The sequence below is a fragment of the Panthera leo genome, chromosome E1 (assembly GCF_018350215.1).
Source record: "Panthera leo isolate Ple1 chromosome E1, P.leo_Ple1_pat1.1, whole genome shotgun sequence".
Taxonomy (NCBI): Eukaryota; Metazoa; Chordata; class Mammalia; order Carnivora; family Felidae; genus Panthera; species Panthera leo.
In genome coordinates, this window is record NC_056692.1 from 44,157,409 (window position 1) to 44,178,036 (window position 20,628).

At 38.6% G+C, this 20,628-nt stretch overlaps 1 protein-coding gene across 4 annotated transcripts in view; it reads right to left on the reverse strand.

Moving 5' to 3' along the window:
- Positions 1–20,628, reverse strand: part of KANSL1 (KAT8 regulatory NSL complex subunit 1) — a 176,348-nt gene that overhangs the window by 80,303 nt on the left and 75,417 nt on the right. The window lies entirely within an intron of this gene.

The window sequence follows — 20,628 nt, forward strand, 5'->3', positions numbered from 1 at the left end:
GGGGGGGGGCGCCTGGGTGGCTCAGTCGGTTGGGCGTGTAACTTCGGCTCAGATCATGATCTTGTGGTCTGTGAGTTCGAGCCCCGCATCGGGCTCTATGCTGACAGCTCAGAGCCTGGAGCCTGCTTTGGATTCTGTGTCTCCCTCTCTCTCTGCCCCTCCCCCGCTCATGCTTGGTTTTTCTCTCTCTCTGTCAAAAATAAACAGTAAAAAAAAAAATAATAATAAAAAAATGAATGCCCTAACCCTGACTAGGGAAGAGGAATTAAGGAACGATGTAGTAGAACCAACACTTCCAGCCCTTCAGATCAATTTGTGTGATTGTTCACCAATATCCATTTCATTTCAGTTCCCAGGCTTTAAAATCTCAAAGGACAGAAAGTGATGAGTATACTACATGATGCTAGCATTAGTTAATATTAAAAATAGCTGCCACTTATTGAAACCTCAAGGGCCTCATACTTGACACTTATTATTTTTTAATCTTAAGAACTAGCAAATAAATATTGTATTCCAAGGCTATTATTGTATTCCACGGACCAATTTGAACAAAGTCATCCAGTTAATCAATTACAGCACAATTCAAACAAGTATAATTCAAAAGTCTGCTTTCTAAAACATACCTCAGTAAAGCTGTTAAAAAAAAAAAAAAAGTCTGCATTCTTTCCACTAGATCACATTGCTTTTCTTAGTCAAAACTGAAATCCTTACAACAGAAATAAAAAGCATATCTTTATATGGTTCTGGAAAATATCAAGGCGTTATCTGTCAGAATATTTTAGCAAAATAAAGGAAAGGGGCTTAAAATCTGAAAATATTTACCTACTAAGAATTGCAATACTTTCCCCCAACTTTATATTAAATTAACTTAGGCCTCAATTTTCCACAGTCCTTTCCTCCAAGATATGGGAGTACCCTAAAAGCAAATACATAAATAACCCAGTTATTTATTTCCTTTGGTAAGTGAAAAAAAGTAATGTGAAAATGTTTCTGCTGGTACTAATCAACAATGCCCACCACAATATGGCATCTTTCCTTCAAAAATTGGTCATGGTCATTCCCCAGCCTCTAAGTAATACATCCAATTGGGTCATCATGTTAATAAAGAAGAAGAGAGGGAAGCCACAGGAAATTCAACAAGTAATTTATAACTGGCTCGCATTAGATTCATAAGATTGGGTCCAGTCAGAGGTCAAGTGACATGATGGGATTTTCGAAGCCAGCAACAACCATATTTAATTGTCTTTACACAACACCATCACTTTCCTGTAAGTGAGTTCAAAAATTATTTTCACTCCAAGGATAAGAAGGTCAATCGCAGCTCAAAGTAACCAGATATTCTGAGAAGGAATTTAATTGTGTTCTTTGGAGAATTTTCCTTTCCCAATAATGGAGAAAAAAAATCACGTATGACTCACATGGAGAGAAAAAAAGAAAATACAAAATGAGCTGTAAATCTATGCTCATCATCTTCAAAACAGCATCAAATAATAGTAAGAAAAAGTAAAATCTGATGAATGAACATACAGCACCTCTCTATTATCCATAATAAGACATCTTCCCAAGCCAATTACTAAAGTACCTGAAAAGAGAGAAGACTTCATACTTCACCCTTATCTAACTATGAACTCAGTGCAGGGTGCCTGGGTGGCTCAGTCAGTTATGTGTCTGACTCTTGATTTCAGCTCAGGTCATGATCTCACCATTAATGAGATGGAGCTCTGAGTCAGGCTCTGCACTGACATCACAGAGCCTGGTTGGGATTCTCTCCCCCCCCAGATAAACATCACTCACTCACACACACTCACACTCACACTCACACTCACACACACACACACACGCACGCACGCACGCCACTGCAATACAATATCTACATGAAGGACCTTTAAAAAAAAAAAAAAAAAAAAAAAAAGGCAATGCCTTCCCTAGTTCTTTAACTAGGACCAAAGGTCCTGCGCATATCCTCAGCATCTTTAGGAACCACTCTCAAAACCTCTCCTTGCTAGTTTATGCCCTGGCCAAACTGGCAGAGTCCAAAGGAGCATTCTCTGGCAGCCTCTTTTCATGGAACTCCGTCTTTTGCTATACTCTTCATAGTTCTAATTTTGACCATCTAATTCAAGCATTTTTTAAAATGTCTACTATGTTTCAAGATACTTTTGTTATTGTGGTGAACAGGACAAAGTCCCTAATAGGAAGAAATTTACATTCCAGAGGTAGAGAAAGACAATACAAAATGTGTGTGTAAGTAAGCAAAAATGTGTGTGTGTGCATGTATGTATAAAAATAGCACTGTGATGTGAAGCTGTTTGTAACTGGTGGTCAGGAACAGCTCTTTAAAAAGTGGCAGGGTTCTGAACAGTATGAAGAACCAAACAAAGGTGACAGGAGACCTGCACAAGATTTCCAGACAGGGGCAGCTAGATGGCTCAGTTGGTTAAGCATGCGACTCATCATTTTGGCTCAAGCCATGATCTCACACTGGGAGTCCAAGCCCTACGTTGGGCTCTGTGCCGACAGTGTGGAGCCTGCTTTGGATTCTTTGTCTCCCTTTCTCTTTGCCCCTCCCTCTCCAAAATAAACATTAAAAAAAAAAAAAAAAAAAAAAGATTTCCAGACAGAGGGAGTAGTAAATGTACAGATAGGAGTGCACTAGAGTAAGGGTAATAAGGCCGGTGTTGTTGGAGCACAGTGAGCTAAGGGAAAAGTAGTAAGATGATAAAAGAGGTAAACCAAAGCAGACAGAAGTTAGATTCTGTAGAGCTTTTGTAGCCCATGATTAGGAGTTTGACTTTTAGTTTAAAGTATGATATGAAGGCTTTGGAGAAATTTGAGCAGGGAAACAACGTGCTATCGTTTACATTTTTGAGCTCACTCTGGCTGTGGTGTGAATACACTGTAGGTGATCAATGACAGAAGCAGGAAGACAAATTAGGAGGCTGCTGAGGTTGTCTGGTCAAAAGATAACAATAGCATGGACTGGTGTGACAGCAATGGAAATGGGAAATCACATTCATAATGTAATCTGAAGGCAGAGCCAACAGATTTACCAACGGATCAGAATGTGGAGGTGAAAGAGAAAAATCTGATGCCTGTTATCACCCCTATAAGAAAGTATCTAACCACTATAAAAGCAAGGAACGTGTTCAGCTTATTCAGGTCCAGCAGCAGTGTTGTATGTTCTAGCTGAATGAACTAACGAATAACAGACTATTTCTCAAAAGAATAAAAATACAAGCATTTACTTTTTTTGCCAGCAAATACAGGGGCAATGTCAGGCATAGAAATTAAGTACCTTAGGAGAAGAAGGGGAAGTTAAAAGATTCCCAAATAAAAGAAACTGGAGACCTGTGTGTCACTGAACTTGCAAATTCACCTCAAAGGACCACCTGTCCAAAAATGGAATAAATATGAAAACGGTTCATTTTAGGGAAATGAATCAGTGTCTGAACAACACTGCTTTTTTGTGAGTTACAAGATTGGCTACACCATCTGACATGATTATTTAAACTGACAAACTTGCTCCATCAAGTAGAGAACTAGAGGTCCTTGGAGTCCCGTGATATCAGGAATCTGATACATCAGTCATAAATCAAAGCATGTTGAATTTTTTAAGAGACAAAATAAGCTTAGCAAGCAAACTCTGTTAAAGAGGAAAATGAAAATTATTTTTTAAATGACTCAAAGCCTACTCATGTAGTTTGCAAATTACAGGACTAAATTTCTATGATTTTAAGTAAGATTCAGATTTGAACTCCTTCACCTCCTCTGTAGGATGGGGGTTGTGGGGAACTATTTTCCTCCAAGAAATTTAAAAACAGAACTTAAGGCAGTGTTTCTCAATGCTGGCCATACATTAGAATTATCTGGGGAGGTATTAAAAAATGGATGCTGGAGACCCACTCCAGATAAAACTAAATTTAACTGGGTGCAGGGCTTGGACTTTTTCTTTAAATGCTTCCCAGATAATTCTATTTAGCAGCTCAAGTTGTGAACCACCAACCTACAGCAATAAAGATCAAAGTAGTGCTTTAAATAAAAAACTATTACAGAAGCTCAACATCTTTTTTTTTCTTTAATGTTTGAGAGAGAGCAGAAGTGAGGGAAGAGCAGAGAGAGTGAGAGGGAGACAGAGGATCTGAAGTGGGCTCTGCACAGACAGCAGACAGCCCGATGTGGGGCTCAAACTCACAAACCATGAGATCATGACCTGAGCTGAAGTGAGGCACTTGACTAATTGAGCCATCCAGTTGCCCCAAAACTCAACATCTGAGTCAACAAAGTTGAGCCCTCATATTAACATGTAGCTCACAGTGGGCATTTTGCAAAGCAGATAAAAATACTTGACTTGGAATGGTAAATAGTTTGGTTTCATAAATACTCAAACAGTTCAAGTAAGGACAGAACAGATTTTTTAATTTTTTTTTAAAATGTTTTTACTCATTCTTTGAGAGAGAGACACACTGTGAGCAGGGGAGGGACAGAGAGAGAATCCAAAGCAGGCTGAAGGCTCTGGGCTGCCAGCACAGAGCCCGATGCGGGGCTCGAACCCACGAACCACAAGATCAGGACCTGAGCCGAAGTCAGCCACTAAACCAACTGAGCCACCCAGGCGCCCCCCAGAATTTTTAAAAATAAATAAATAAAACCCTGGTTAACCCCATCCACATTTCCCAGCAACAACACTAGACCAATACACTAGAGAGGGATTCAAGGTCTTCCTGAAAAGCTGCCTTAAATCTCTAGAACAGCAATTACTGCTGTAAAACTAAAAACATTTCCAGCCATCAAAACAAACAAATTTCTTTTTTTTAATTTACTTTATTTTTTTTAATTTGAGAGGGAGAATCTCAAGCAGGCTCCACTCTCAGTGCAGAGCTCTACTTGGGGCTAGATCCCACAACCCTGGGATCATGACCTGGGCCTAAATCAAGAGTTGGTGTTCAACCAACTGAGCCACCCAGGTGAACCAAAAACAAATAAATTTCTTTAAGAAATTCTACAGAGCATGAGGCACCTGGGTGGCTCAGTCGGTTAAGCATCTGACTTCGGCTCAGATCATGATCTCACAGTTCACGCGTTCGAGCCCCACGTTGGGCTCTGTGCTGAGGGCTCAAAGCCTGGAGCCTGTTTCAGATTCTATCTCTCTCTCTGCTCCTCCCCAGCTCTGACTCTGTCTCTTTCTCAAATGTAAACATTAGAAGAAAGAAAGAAAGAAAGAAAGAGCATAAGAGCTCTATAGAGCACAAGAGAGCAAAGCAAAACCTTGGTTAATTAACTGATACACCTTTCCGTCCTCCTGAAAACCTGAAGAAGGCCGCCATAGTTTCTTTTTAATACACCCTAAAACCCTCAGTCCTAGTTTTAAAGGACAAGCTGATCTATATATACCCCATTATAGATGTTCAAACGGATTTTTTAAAATTTACTTATTTTGAGAGAGGAAGAGAAAACTTTCTAGAACTGGTGAACTGTGAGATCATTACTGGAGCTGAAATCAAGAGTCAGACACTTAACCAACTGGGCTACACAGGTGCCCCTGATTTTTAAATATCAGAGAACTGACTGATCCCTATCTACCATCAATGATAAGAGAGAGGGGGATAAAAGGTGGGAAACAATCTGGTTTTTACAATGATTTAGATCCTTCTACAGTAAATTAATTCAATAGTCAAAATGACAGCTGAAGAGGAATTCAAATAAAGTAATGGCAAGATTTTAAGGCATAGTATGAGGTTAAAGGGGTCTACACCATTGTTCTTATTCAACCAGTTTCAAGAAAATTGAAATCAGAACACAGGACCTTTCATTTAATGTTTATATTTAAAGTTCATCTAACCAATTAAGAATTTTCTCGGGGTGCTGGGGCGGCTCAGCTAAGCATCTGACTTTGGCTCAGGTTGTGATATTGTGGTTCGTGGGTTTGAGCCCCACGTTGGGCTCTGTGCTGACAGCTCAGCTCAGAACGTGGAGACTGCTTCGGATTCTGTGTCTCCATCTCTCTCTGCCCCTCCCCGGCTCACGCTCTGTCTCTTTCAAAAAAAAAAAAAAAAAAAAAATGTTAAAAAAAATGTTTTTAATTTTCTCAATAAAATTATTTAATTAGCATTGTCTTATTTTAATTGTTTAAATGCAGCAAGGTGGTAAGGAACTTGAATGCCATGAATAGATGAATGTCATGAGTACACCCTATACATTAAACCTGAATGCCTAACTGGTACCTGCCAAAATGATTACAATATCCATCACCTTCACCATCTGGACCATTACAGTGTAAACAGCATTCTAATGAGCACTGTACAATGACCAAAAGACTGGGTCCATATCTTCAAGAAGCTTATAAATTTGAGGAGATAAGCAAGATAGCAATAAAACACATATTAAAGGCTTACATCAGGAAGTACAAATCAAGTTCTGAATAGCAGTTCCAGCCTTGGAGTCTCAGAAACAACAACAACAACAAACTGTTGGTAAGCCAAATAATTAAGAAAAACTCTATGTGGGAAGCCCAAGTTAAAAGCCATTCATTTGGGTCAAGAGAAAGGTGGTTTGTGTCTATGCAAGCAGAACAGGGCAGTCTCAACTTTGCCATTTACTAGCTAGCTAGGGGAACTTCAACAATCTACCTAACCCTTTAAAGAGGTTAAAACTACTGATCACCATGGAAAACCAAACAATGTGAACATGTAAAGTGCTCTGTGCCATGCCTGGGACATAGTCTCAAACTCTGGCTATTACCATCACTACTGTCAGACAACAGTGGAATTTGAGGGCTGGCAGGATTATCTGATTATCAAGTTGAGTGGTTTTCATGGCTTGGATCCCAGATGAGCAGCAGCAGCATCACCTGGGAACTTTTTAAAACCCACATTCTAGGGCTCCATCTAAGACCCATCAAATCACAAACTCTGAATTTTGGGCCCAGCAATCTGTGTCTTAATAGTCTCCAGGTGATGGCAATGGGCACTAAATTTGGGGGACCAATGCTCTAGCCAAATCTCCTAACTTTACAAATAAAGAATTAGAAACCTAGAGACTAAGTGACTTGCCCAAAATAACAATAATGGAGAGTATTTATTTAGGGTCCATTATATGCCAGATACTATGCTGGACACTTTATACTTGTTATCACCCAACCAGGGCAAGGCTTCCATTTTATAGAAGAAAAACTGAGGTTCAGGGGAGTAATTTGTTAAAGGTTGCTCGATTATTATTCATCATTTAATTATTAAAATATTGGTAAAACTAACATCTCATTTAAACCTAAGTATGTGATCCCCAAATCTTTACTAGAACTATTACTACCAACCTGTACAAGGGAGCAGTACTGAAAGAGCCTTAAGACTCCTTCAATCAAGGACATTAAGTCTTTTTACACCACTTCAACTGCAGTAATGTTGCTATGAAACATAACCAGAAACTACTACTACTTTAAAAAGCAACTCTCGGGGCGCCTGGGTGGCTCAGTCGGTTAAGCGGCCGACTTCGGCTCAGGTCATGATCTCGCGGTCTGTGAGTTCGAGCCCCGCGTCGGGCTCTGTGCTGACAGCTCAGAGCCTGGAGCCTGCTTCAGATTCTGTGTCTCCCTCTCTCTGACCCTCCCCTGTTCATGCTCTGTCTCTCTCTGTCTCAAAAATAAATAAACGTTAAAAAAAAAAAATTTTTTTTTTTAAATAAAAAAATAAAAAGCAACTCTCAGAAGAGAGGTGGTAAACTGTTCTGCACTCTAACCAGGAAGAGAAGAACACAACATACTACAAAAACAGATAAGAGACAGAAAGAAGCATATGTCAGAGTGTGGAGACACAGATATGGAATAGGTAATTTTGCAGATACCCAAGTATAAAAAAAATTTGCTATTCAATCTTCCTGATCTAGGCTCTTGGGAATAGGGAGAAGTTTTATATAGTGAATTATCAGCTCACTAGGGTGGCTACAGATTTTTAAAAACTCAATGAAAATAACAAGGTGTTTTTACTCTAAATTAACTGTAAGAATTTTTTTTTTTTTTAATTTTTTTTTTTCCAACGTTTTTTATTTATTTTTGGGACAGAGAGAGACAGAGCATGAACGGGGGAGGGGCAGAGAGAGAGGGAGACACAGAATCGGAAACAGGCTCCAGGCTCCGAGCCATCAGCCCAGAGCCTGACGCGGGGCTCGAACCCACAGACCGCGAGATCGTGACCTGGCTGAAGTCGGACGCTTAACCGACTGCGCCACCCAGGCGCCCCTGTAAGAATTTTTAATTATAAAAATTTTAAGTAAACATATCTGGTGACTTAAATCCCACATTAATTTAACCAAGTTAAATATTATCAATTCTTCTGCAATCTCCAGTGTCATTGTTTAAAAGGTACCAGAAGAAAACAGAAAAACAAAATCCATCATTAATTTCTACTTTCTCTATTATCTTTATTCATACAATATGTACTGTTTGCCAACCTTGTGTTAAATAAGCACTGAGCTACAGAGTAAGTACCATTAACAGAGCTTACACCATAGTGGATAAGAGACAAAACAATCAAATACATTAACTTATTAATTTGAACTTATGGTTAGTTCTATGATGCAAATTGGATAAGGGACAAAATTAATGGGGAAAACCATCTTGGAAAAGGTGGTCAAGAAAGGCATCACTGGCAAATTTTAAGCTGTTTCCTGTGAAAGAGAGTAAGACAGCAAGTTAAGAGCTGAGGAAAGGGTGTTTACAGGGAAAGTAGGTGCAAGAACTCTAGAGTTAGGAAAGAATTTGATCGGTTCAAGGAAAAGAGGCTAGAGTACCAAAAAGTAGGGGATGAGGCTGAAAAAACAATTGGGAACAATGGCATCTTGTAAGGCCTTAAAGGCTATGGCAAGAACTTTGGTTTTTTTTCCTAAGAACAATGGGAAACTTGTGGAAGTATTTTTAAGCAAGGAAGTAACAATATGTTTTAACGTGTCCATTCCAACTGCAATATGAAGAACAGATTTAGGAAGAAATAGTAAATACAAGGAAACCAGTTGTGAGATTATTACAGTGGTTCAATGAGAGATAATGATGGCTGAGGAGATGAAGTTAACAGATTCGAGAGATTTTGGAGACAGAATCAGAAAGTCTTGTAGAAGAATGAGCATAGGAATGATCAAACAAGAACCAAGGTTGTTTCGGACTAAGATCCCAACCCTAATATGATGAATTTAGTAGGTTGGGACTTTGTGAGGTAATTAGATCATGAGGGTGGAGCCCTAATGAGTGGGATTAGTGCCCTTGTAAAGACAGATGCCAGAGAGCTCTCTAGCCCTCTTCCCTATAAAGTAGGAAGTCTGCAACCCTGAATCCGACAGTGCCAATCCTATTATCTCCATGTATAGCCTCCAAAACGGAGAAATAAATTTCTACTGTTTATAAGCCACCCAGTCTACGGGTCTTTGTCATAGCAGCCTCAACTAAGGCAAAGGTGACTCCTAGACTTTGTTAGGTACTGTAATGAGGGTGGGATAGGGAGGTGGAGGTGGAGTTGGGGTGGGTGAGCTTATTCACAATAGAGTAAGCACAACAGAATAAGACAGACGTTGGATATGAATCTAAATTCAGAAATGATATATAGCTGGGCCTGAAAACTAAATCCTTAGGCACTTTAACATTCAAACAGTAGGGAAAGAAGAGGGGCCGCAAATCTGTATAGAGAGGCCTATAAGGCAGAGGGGAAGGGAGAGGCGAGGAATGTACCATATTGTGATAATTAAATGGATTCAAGTTGATATCCCCTTTATGGTTCTGGGTCTACCCAATCCTTATCTCAAAGTCAAATAACAGTTGGACCTAATTTCTACTCTTTGTCCCATCCATACTATTTATGTCATTCCTTCATATCTTTTTCAACAAACACAGGAATACTTTAAAAAAAAAAAAAAAAAAAAAAAGACCAGGGCACCTGGGTGGCTCAGTCGGTTAGGCATCCGACTTCGGCTCAGGTCATGATCTCGCCATTCCTGAGTTTGAGCCCCATGACAGGCTCTGTGCTGACAGCTTGGAGCCTGAAGCCTGCTTCGGATTCTGTGTCTCCCTCTCCCTCTCTCCCTCACCTGCGCGCGCGGTCTGTCTGTCTCTCTCTCTCTCAAAAATAAACAAACATTAGGGGTGCCTGGGTGGCTCAGTCAGTTAAGTGTCCAACTTCAGCTCAGGTCATGATCTCACAGCTTGTGAGTTCGAGCCCTGCACTGGGCTCTGTGCTGATAGCTCAAAGCCTGGAGCCTGCTTCAGATTCTGTGTCTTCCTTTCGTCTGTCCCTCCCCTCCTCACTCTCACACTCTCTCTCTCTCCTTCAAAAATAAATAAACACTTAAAAAAATTAAAAATAAATAAACATTAAAAAAAATAAAAAGAACAAAACCAGTTAGTATCCAAAATCTATAAAGAACTTATCAAACTCAATGCCCAAAAAACAAATAATCCAGTGAAGAAATAGGCAAAAGACATGAATAGACACTTCTCCAAAGAAGACATCCAGCTGGCCAACTGACACATGAAAAAATGCTCAACTTCACTCATCATCAGGAAAAACAAGTCAAAATCACCATGAGATACCACCTTACACCTGTCAGAATTGCTAACATTAACAACTCAGGCAACAACAGATGTTGGCAAGGATGTGGAGAAAGAGGATCTCTTTTGCATTGTTGGTGGGAATGCAAGCTGGTGTAGCCACTCTGGAAAACAGTATGGAAGTTCCTCAAAAAACTAAAAATAGAACTACCTTACGACCCAGCAATTGCACTACTCAGCATTTATCCAAAGGATACAGGTGTGCTGTTTCGCAGGGACACATGCACCCCACGTTTATAGCAGCACTATCAACAATAGCCAAAGTATGGAAAGAGCCCAAATGTCCATCGATGGATGAATGGATAAAGATGTGGTATGTGGATAAAGAAGATGTAGTATGTGGGTAAAGAAGACACACACACACACACACACACACACACACACACACACACACACACAAAATGGAGTATTACTCGGCAATCAAAAAGAATGAAATCTTGCCATTTGCAACTATGTGGATGGAACTGGAGGGTATTATGCTAAGTGAAATTAGAGAAAGACAAATATCTTATGACTTCACTCATATGAGGACTTTAAGAGACAAAACAGATGAACATAAGGGAAGGGAAACAAAAAGAATATAGAAACAGGGAGGGGGAAAAAACAGAAGAGACTCATAAATATGGAGAACAAACAGGGTTACTGGAAGGGTTATGGGAGGGGGGATGGGCTAAATGGGTAAGGGGCACTAAGGAATCTACTCCTGAAATCACTGTTGCACTATATGCTAATTTGGATGTACATTTTAAAAAATATAAGATTAAAAAAAAAAAGAATAAGACCAGAGGGGACAGTAAAAGAACTATTATCTTTTAGAGACAGATTCTGAAATATTTAGACGAAATAATGTTGTAGAGAATTGGCTTCAGAATAATCAAAGTATGTATTTGTGGGTATGGTGGAACAGTCTAGGTAAAACTAGAATAGCTATGAATTGATGCTTGTTGAAGCTGGGTGATACACACAATGGGGTTCCTCTCCACTTGTATGGAAGATGACATTTTCAATAATAAACATAAGGGGGCTAAGGAGCGGCAAACACCAGCCTAAAAGAAACCTCTTGATGTTATCCAGGTAAAGATACGATCAAGGATGCACAGGGTTGACCCAGACATTCTAAAAGATAAAAGGCATGACACCAATGAACTTTAAAGGTGAAAGATTTCTTCCTAAACCATGTATTATTGTCTTAAAATGTGTCATAGGTGCTTAAATCAGGCACATATCTACCAAAAGAGTGACTCAACAATTCTCCAAAGGGCTATAGCAAACTAGGCTCTACACAACACTTTCATTCAAGACATCTACTTGGATTTAATAAAATTTCTTCATTTTGAGACTCTCTTACCTTGTGGAGCTATGAAACACTCACACATAACAGAGCAGGCATCAAATGTTCCTATACTAGTTTAAAAAAAAAAAAAAATCAGTCATCACACATTCTGTGAGATGCACTAGGCCCAGTAGTTAAGCGGTAAGGAACTGGGCACTGCATGTTCTGAGTCACAACCCTATACACTAACCAATTAGAATATTGTATTTAAAAAAATAATCCATAGTAATCTTCACATAAAAGACCCAAATTTCAAGATAAAAATTCCTAATCTATACATTCTTTAAATACAGTATTACTTTCTTCTGAATGCTCTGAACGCTATATAAGCTAGAGACCCTTATCTTGATCAAAACCTTTTTCTGCAACCTGGGTTATTTTGAATTCACTACAAAGTTTAACTTTTATTTTACATACACACACATGCTCACATACCCACAGTCATCCCTCTTAGTAGTAAACAGAGATGAAACAAATCCATACTCTCTTTCACAAAAATAAAAAATTTCCCCCAGAAATGACCTAAAATAATCCACAGGTAGAAGAAATTTGGAAATATCAGGACTCCCATTTAAATCGGAATCCTCAATGGTAAATAAAATGCACGACATAAATGCACTAAGTAGACTGGTTGCCCAAAGCCCAATCGCCCCTCATTTCTTCCTGATGTCATATCAACCAAACTTGTAGGCCATTCTCTTTGCCCACCCCACTCAGGCCCTCTGTTCCCAAAAAGTTTTGTGAAGATTCAGAAGGAACCAAAAAGGGGAAGGGGACTCTTTCATTAAATTTACACTGTATCATTCCTCCTTAGGCTCAAAATTAAAACCAAGGGAAGAAAACTAGAAGGTCAAAACACTAATGACTTTGAAGGCAAAACACAAGTGCAATTTAACTGCCAATATGGATCAAATTATGTCAGCCAACACACAGTATTTCCTAGAATCTGTAAATTAAAAAAAAAAAAAAAAGCACTTTTCATGGTTACTTTTATTTTCTGGGCTGGGAGTTGAGTCCCACAAACAAAACTTAAACTACCAAAAAATCACATTCTTCAATTATTTCCAGATTAAAATACCTCTCCTGAACACTTGTTATTTGGGGTGGGGTTATGACAGAGGTAGAGTACAGTGACACAGAAATAGAAAGCAGACACCCCACAGGAAGTGTGTCAAACCCTTCTTCCAAAACATGCTTATCTCTTCTTCTGGGCTTCTGTTCACATTTATTCCCTTAGCTTACTTCTGTCCCCTGGCCTTCCTTCTTCCTTTTTTTACTCTGATTTATTCTCTACCCAGTCCTATTCTCTCTAATCCCTAATAGTTGAAATAGTATTTCATGCAAAGCATTCTCTGAACTATTTCCAGATATTCTAACCAGATATCATCTGCCCATTTCTCTAAACCTTAGAAGCTTATTACATTGTTTAGAGTGCATAGCTATCTCTGCCCTTCATTCATCACAGTGTTATATACATATATCCAATTTTGCATCCTCAAAATTGGACTATAGCATATATATCCTCAGAGCCCAGCAAAAAATCTTTGTAATTTTTTAGCAGACACAATATTTATTGGAGGAAAAGGTGAATTCGCCCCTCTAGATATAAACAATTGTCATAAAAGTTTTCAATGTGCACTTAAACAATTTGACAATGTGCCTTTCATCTTCCTGTTATGAAAACTGATTTCACAAGAATGATTCATCCTTCAGTGGAAAAATCCAGATGAAATGGTGGTTGAAGAGTGTTATAATCGTTTCCCAGCCTTTCTAGCTGCTCTCAGAAGTAAACAGTGGCTCACTGCAGCTAAGACTCGTTAAGTGATCTGCCCCAGGTACCACAAGCTATCCAGGAACAGAATTCACATTTCCTGACTCCTGACTTAACTTCAGGAGAACACTGCTCCCTCTCACTTAAAGTAAATACCAGCCTTCAGTTCCCTAAATCAAGAGCAAACCTGGTTATCTGGATATATAGTCATCCAGAGGTTCCAAGACCTTTAAAAACACTAAACCCAATACAAAGATGAGGTAGTACTTTTCACCTGATCAGAGGCCTCCCTCACCAGACAGCAAGAACTGGAGTCCAGGGATCATCATAGTAACCCACCAACGTACTCACAAGGTGAGCAGAACTCATGAGTAACAGAAATACAGGACTCACACAAATTTTACCTCTAACCAGGAATCCGGTCACAGAATTCATTAAACCTATTCACACTCCACCGCCTCCAGCTGCTTAAGAATCAATCCTAAAGGCACCCAAGTATTACCATTAACTCTGTAATTTGCTATGAAATCTTAAGTTTTTGAGAAGAAACTAGTGTCAATTCAGTAAAAGGGAAAGCAAGTAAAAGAAAAACTCGGTCTTTGTTTGCTACTCACCCCCAAACTTAGAGTGATACATGGGACATCACTGGAACATGATGTCTATTTACTAAGTGAAGGAAAATTTTCTTCATCTTCATTAAAATTAACTCACAGTATTCTCATTATTTTCTGTCCCCTTATGGCACTTACCAAATCTTTGGAACCAAGTTTAAAAATCTTTCACAGCTGGGGTACCTGAGTGGCTTAGTCAGTTAAGTGTCCGACTCTTTTCAGCTCAGGTCATGATCTCATGGTCTGTGGGTTTGAGCCCTGCATCAGGCTCCACACTGACCATGCAGAGCCTGCTTGGGATTCTCTCTCTCTCTCTCTCTCTCTCTCTCTCTCTCCCTGTTCCTCCCCTGCTCGTGCTCACTCTCTTTCTCTCTCAAAGTCCATAAATAAACTTAAAGAAAAAACTCTTTCATAGCCAAAGAAATGTATAGTCCCTAACATGCTTTAGATATTATGACAAATACAATTAAATGCTTGCTCTCATCAAGTCACAGATTCCTCAAGACGCTTTACAATTTCCATTCTTCTTCTTTTTTTTATCTTTAACATTTATTTCTCCACCAGGATTCTTCTACCCATTATTCTTCCATCTATATGTCCACATGGGTTTCAAAGCATTCAGTGAATTCCTTACTATGTATTAGTCAGTACAGAGAAAACCTAAGCTCTGGAGTGATACAACCCTTATTCTAGCTATTGCTTTTAACCCACAACTACTAAGCTACGGGACAGTGGTAAGTTACTCATGATGTCTAGTACTCATTTTTCCTATCTGGCATAGTGTCAGTAACAGGCACTAAGTGAGTGTTAAGTTTCCTTCCTACTTCCCTATCCTATAATAGCACCCAATGACTTTGGAAACTCACTCTAACAACAGAAAGCATTCTTAGAAGACACTGTCCTTAAAACACACACACACACACACACACACACACACACACACACACACACACACAAAACTTAAAGCACTTTTGGTCCTGGTCTAAGAGCTGCCATAATTATTTAAGTAAATCAGTATAATGAAGAGTGGTAAGAATGATTTTCTACTTTTTTACATTAAAAAAACCTCATAATAAAATTTTAAAGTATTAAATAAACAAAAGTCAGCATCTCTTCTTCTTCTATACCCATCCCTACTTTCAGAAATAGTCACTGTTAATACTCTGGTGTATGTGTATTTTTGTTACCAAAGTTCTGTTACAGATATTGAAAGATAGAAAATAGCAAAGAAAATATCACCGGTACAACCACCAAAATTTAAAGAATACGTTTCCATTTTAAAATTATATGCATTTTCATCTCAAAACACATGATGGGCAAAGAATAGTTTTTACAATTAATGATGGTGAGACAACAGGCCAAAAAAAGGCGGGGGGGGGGGGGGGGGCGCCTGGGTGGCTCAGTCGGTTAAGTGCCTGACTTCGGCTCAGGTCATGATCTCACGGTTTGTGGGTTTGAGCCCCACATCGGTCTCTGTGCTGACTGCTCAGAGCCTGAGGCCTGCTTCGGATTCTGTGTCTCCCTCTCTCTCTTCCCCACCCCTACTCTCACTTTGTCTCACTCTCTCAAAAATAAATAAATGTAAAAAAAAAAAAAAATTAAAAAAAAAAGGGGGGGGAATGTGGACCCCTACCTCACACCATATACAAAATTAAACACAAAGTGGATCACAGGATTAAATTAAGAGCAAAAACTATAAAAGTGGAAGGAAGCATAAGAGCAAATTCTGCAGGTCCTTGGGTTAGGCAATAGTGTCTCATGCTATGACACAAAAAGCAAAAGGAATAAAAGAAAAAAAAGGCAAAACGGACTCTGAAAATTTAAAACTTCTGTGTAATGGACATATCAGGAAAGTGAAAACAGTCCACAGAACAGAAGAAAATATCTGCAAATCTGACAAGAGATTTGTATTTGGAATATATAAAAAGCACAATTCAACAATTAAAAACAAGTAACAAGCCACTTTAAAAAATGGGCAAAAGATATAAATAGGTATTTCTCCAATAATATACAAATGGATCAACATCATTAATCACTAGAGAAATGTCAATGAAACCACAATGAAAGGCCACCTCACATCCACCAACATGGCCAAAAAGGCAAACAATAAAAAGTGTTGGCAAAGATGTAGAACAACTAGAACCCTTATCCATTGCTGGTGGGAATGTAAACATACAGCATGGGAAAGTTTGTCATTTCCTCAAAAATTAAACATGGAATTAATTACCATATGACCTAGCAATTCTACTTCCAAAGTACACACCTGAGAACTGAAAACAGGTCTACAAAAAACTAGTACATGAATGTTCCTAGCGACATTTTTCACAATAGCCAAAAGGTAGAAAGTCCAGCAATGGATGAACAAACAAAATGTGGTATAATCATACACTGGGATATCATTTGGCCATAAAAAGGAAGTACTGATACATGCTGTATCATGTGTAAACCTTGAAAAATGTTTTCATTATGCCAAATGAAAAAAAAGCACAAAACTAAAGGCCACATAATGTGTGATTCCATTTACGTTCAATGTCTACTAGCATAGGCAAATCCAAAGACAGAAAGGTTAGTTAGTGGATGCAAGGGGTTGTGGAAAGGAAAAGATGGGGGGAATGATTGCTAATGGGTAGAGGGTTTCTTTTAGAGATGATGAAAATGATTCAGAATTAGTGATGACAGCTGCACAATCCTGTAAACTACACTGAAACACACTGAACTGTACACTTTTAAAAAATGGATGTTACGATAATATGAATTATACCTCAATTTAAAAATAATAAAATTCTTTCAAATCTCTGTATCACATCACACTAAATATGAATTGGTACCTGGCAACTCATGAAAATGCTGTAACACTAAAATCTGCCAGCTTATAAAAAAGATTCTACAAAGATATTTCATATAACTGGAAATGTATCATGTCTTGTTGATTTAGTTTTTTCTTTTTTCAATCTGCTGTGCAACCATCAGCACCATCCATCTCCAGAACTTTACTCGTCTTGCAAAACTCAGACTCTACACCCATTAAATAGCAACTTTTGATTCTCCTCTCTCTCCAGACCATGGCAAACTTTCTGTATCTTCTTTCTGTGAGTTTGACTGCTTTAGGTACCTCATGTAAGTGGAATCATACCTATCTGTCTTTTTGTGACAGGCTTATTTCACTTAGCATAATGAGGACATAACGTCCTCAAGGTTCATCCATGTTGTAGCAGGTGTCAGAACTTGCTTCCTTTTTAAGGATAACATTCCATTTTATGTTTATGCCATATTTTGTTTATTCATCTGTTGAAGGCGATTTCAGTTGCTTCCACTGACTTTAATTTTTATGTGATCAGTAAATATCTGGAGTAAATGAATTTATGAGGAAAAAACCAGATTATGCGGATATTTGCACAACTCTGTGAATACACTAAAAGCCAATGAAGTATACTTTAAACAAGCGAATTATATGGTATATGAATTATATCTCGATAAGACTATTAAAATACATACACACACACACACACACACACACACACACACTCTCTCTTATTCATTCATATTAAATGAAGATGAAACACAGCCTAGTGCCCAAATAATCAGTGTGAAATATTTCCACTGCTGACCCTGGAAATACCTGCTATCATTTTATAATGCTTCTTCTTGCCAGTATTCTGAACTGGATTAGGAATAAAAATCTTTAAACAAAGTGATCTAGCAAGAGATTTCATTACAGAAGGGCCACTCAGGTGAACAAAAATTACCCAAAACTTCACCTTTCTCCATTAATACTAATAGTAAATTGTTTTGACAAATTACTTTTGTAGTTTAGGAGAAATGAAGAGCAATCACAGCCTCCACTGTAGCAGTGAAACTAACCCACAAAAGTCATGAATTATATATTCTATCCCATCCCTTTCCTTCTGAATTTCAGATTCTGAAATAATTCAAGATGAAACAAGTAATACCCTTTCTTTGCTTCTCAAATCAATGGTTCTCAAAACCTGGCCTTGCACCAGAATCACCTGGTGGGGCTTTCTTGTTAAAACACTGTTAAACCTCATCCCCAGTGTTTCTAGTTAAGTAGACCTGGGGTACTGTCTGAGAATTTGTATTGGTAACCTAAGACAGAAATTCCTAACCAGAACTTAAGTTCCTGGGTCATGTGCGTTCTGCTGGTATGGGGACCACACCTTGAGAACCACTGTTAAAGTTAAGTCTAGAGGCAAATTTAAAGGTCTAGATATAATTGATAATATTAGTATCGTTTTATGACACTTTAGTGTATATTTGGGATGGAAAGTAAAAGGCTGAAGGTAGAAGGGTTTTGCTCGTGTGTTCTTTTTTGTTTTTTTTTTAAAGTTTACTTATTTATTTTGAGAGCGAGTGAGTGCACGCAAATGGGAGAAAGGGCAGATAGAGAGGGAGAGAGAGAATTCCAAGCAGTCTCCAAGTTGTCAGTGCAGAGCCCAAGGTGGGGCTTGATCTCAAGAACTGTGAGATCATGACCTGAGCCAAAGTAAGAATTAGACGCTTAACCGACTGAGCCACCCAGGTGTCCCTTCTTTGGTATTTTAAAAAAAATTGTTCATAGAGTAGAGTTAAACCATGTAGGCCAATATAACTGAAAGAAGCTGGGCCTCTCAAAATTTATAATGGATACAAAATAAGTTGCTTTCATTGGTATTTGTCCTTAAAAAAAAAAAAAAAAAAAAAGGGCTTATCCACAGTAACAACTGATATAAACAGTTCTCAGGAGAAAAATATTTCAGAGAAAATCAGGAGGAATGCAGAGGCCTACATATCAAGGGACACTGGTAATTTTACACAGTAATGAGGTAAAATTACCTGTTATTTTGAGGGCTACCACAGTGAACTAAATACTTGAAAAACTGTTTTTTAGCTTCACGTCTTCTGCCCCTTCCTCTGTCCTACTAAGTGCATATATTTGTGAGATTCTTCATCTTAAAACATCTATTCCATTATGTCAGAACCCTGAACAAAAATGTTTCTATTGCTAAAATGAAAGCAAACCTCCTCTCAGGCCTTTTCAGACCCTCCACCATCACTCCTACCCAGGGGTTTCGAGTCACCTCCCTACTGCCCTGGCACAATTCAGTAACGGCCACTGCAGTTCTGTGATCCAATCCAGCCACTGACATTAGTGTGCCGTTCCAAGGATCAATGCCACTGATCACTAACAACACATATTTGAGCTAGGAAAAAGGAAGATATAGTTGTATGTCGTAAGAATTTTTTATTTACTGGCTAAAAGTCAGCTAGGTCAAGTAGGTGGGTTACTAGATGTGAAAGAGCGAAGTCGTGCAGTTTCTGGTCACATTCCACTTCCCAACATATGGTTTAGACACCCAACCTTGACTAAAATCTATCCACCCCTCCCCCTCAACAGTGGGAACCTAAGCCAGCTCAATTTTCAAATTATAAAGCTACTTTTCAAAGATGAATAGGTCTTACTACACAAGGAACATACACATTTAAACTCAGAGGCTATCTCATGGAACAGGGTCCACACACAAGTTCTGCCACTAGGAAACATTTCACAGAACTCTAGATTTAGATGTAGACAAGAAAACAGCCAAAGTATTCTCTTCCTTCAAAGCTGTCTGCGCATCTAAGTCAAGTTCACTGAAGGGAGGAAAGAGGGGATGTATAAGGTAAATAAATACTTCCAAGCAGTATCCTGAGTTCACAAAAGGTCTCTCATACTAAGCTCAAAATATTCCACTGGGCTACTAAAAACACTGGGTGAAAAATAAGAAAAAGAAGGCAATGTTCACCTTAGATTCCAAACAGTGGAATATAATTACACTGTTACTCTTTCTTGTTGTTTTAAATTACTGTGCATGAGTGGCACAAAGAGCAAGCTTTAATAATCAAACATCACCCTCCAATCCTTCCCAGACCTTTATGAATTGACCATCTCTCCCAACTAAATTAAAATTTGAAGAGAAGTAAGCTCTTTAGATCATCAAGCAGAAGGTTCTCACAGTCCTATCTCTTCTGGAAAGATAATAACCAGTTGAAGAAAAATTAAACTACTCAACTACAGATACATCATATTAAAGCAGCCTCTACTTTAGACTTTATGGGCAATCCGTATTTCCACAGTTGGCATCAAAAAGCCAGCTGCAAAGACAAAATGAGGAAGACTATATATGAGAAAGACAAAGGTTTGAGTTGACACCAGGCGGGATAAGACTGCCAAAGCAGCTGAAAATGCAATAATAAAAGTATTGTTATCAGAATATGGGCTGGTGATTACATTGGACTCTGTAATACCACTTACGCCACAAGACTGTTCTCACAGATAGATCCAGGGAGAAAC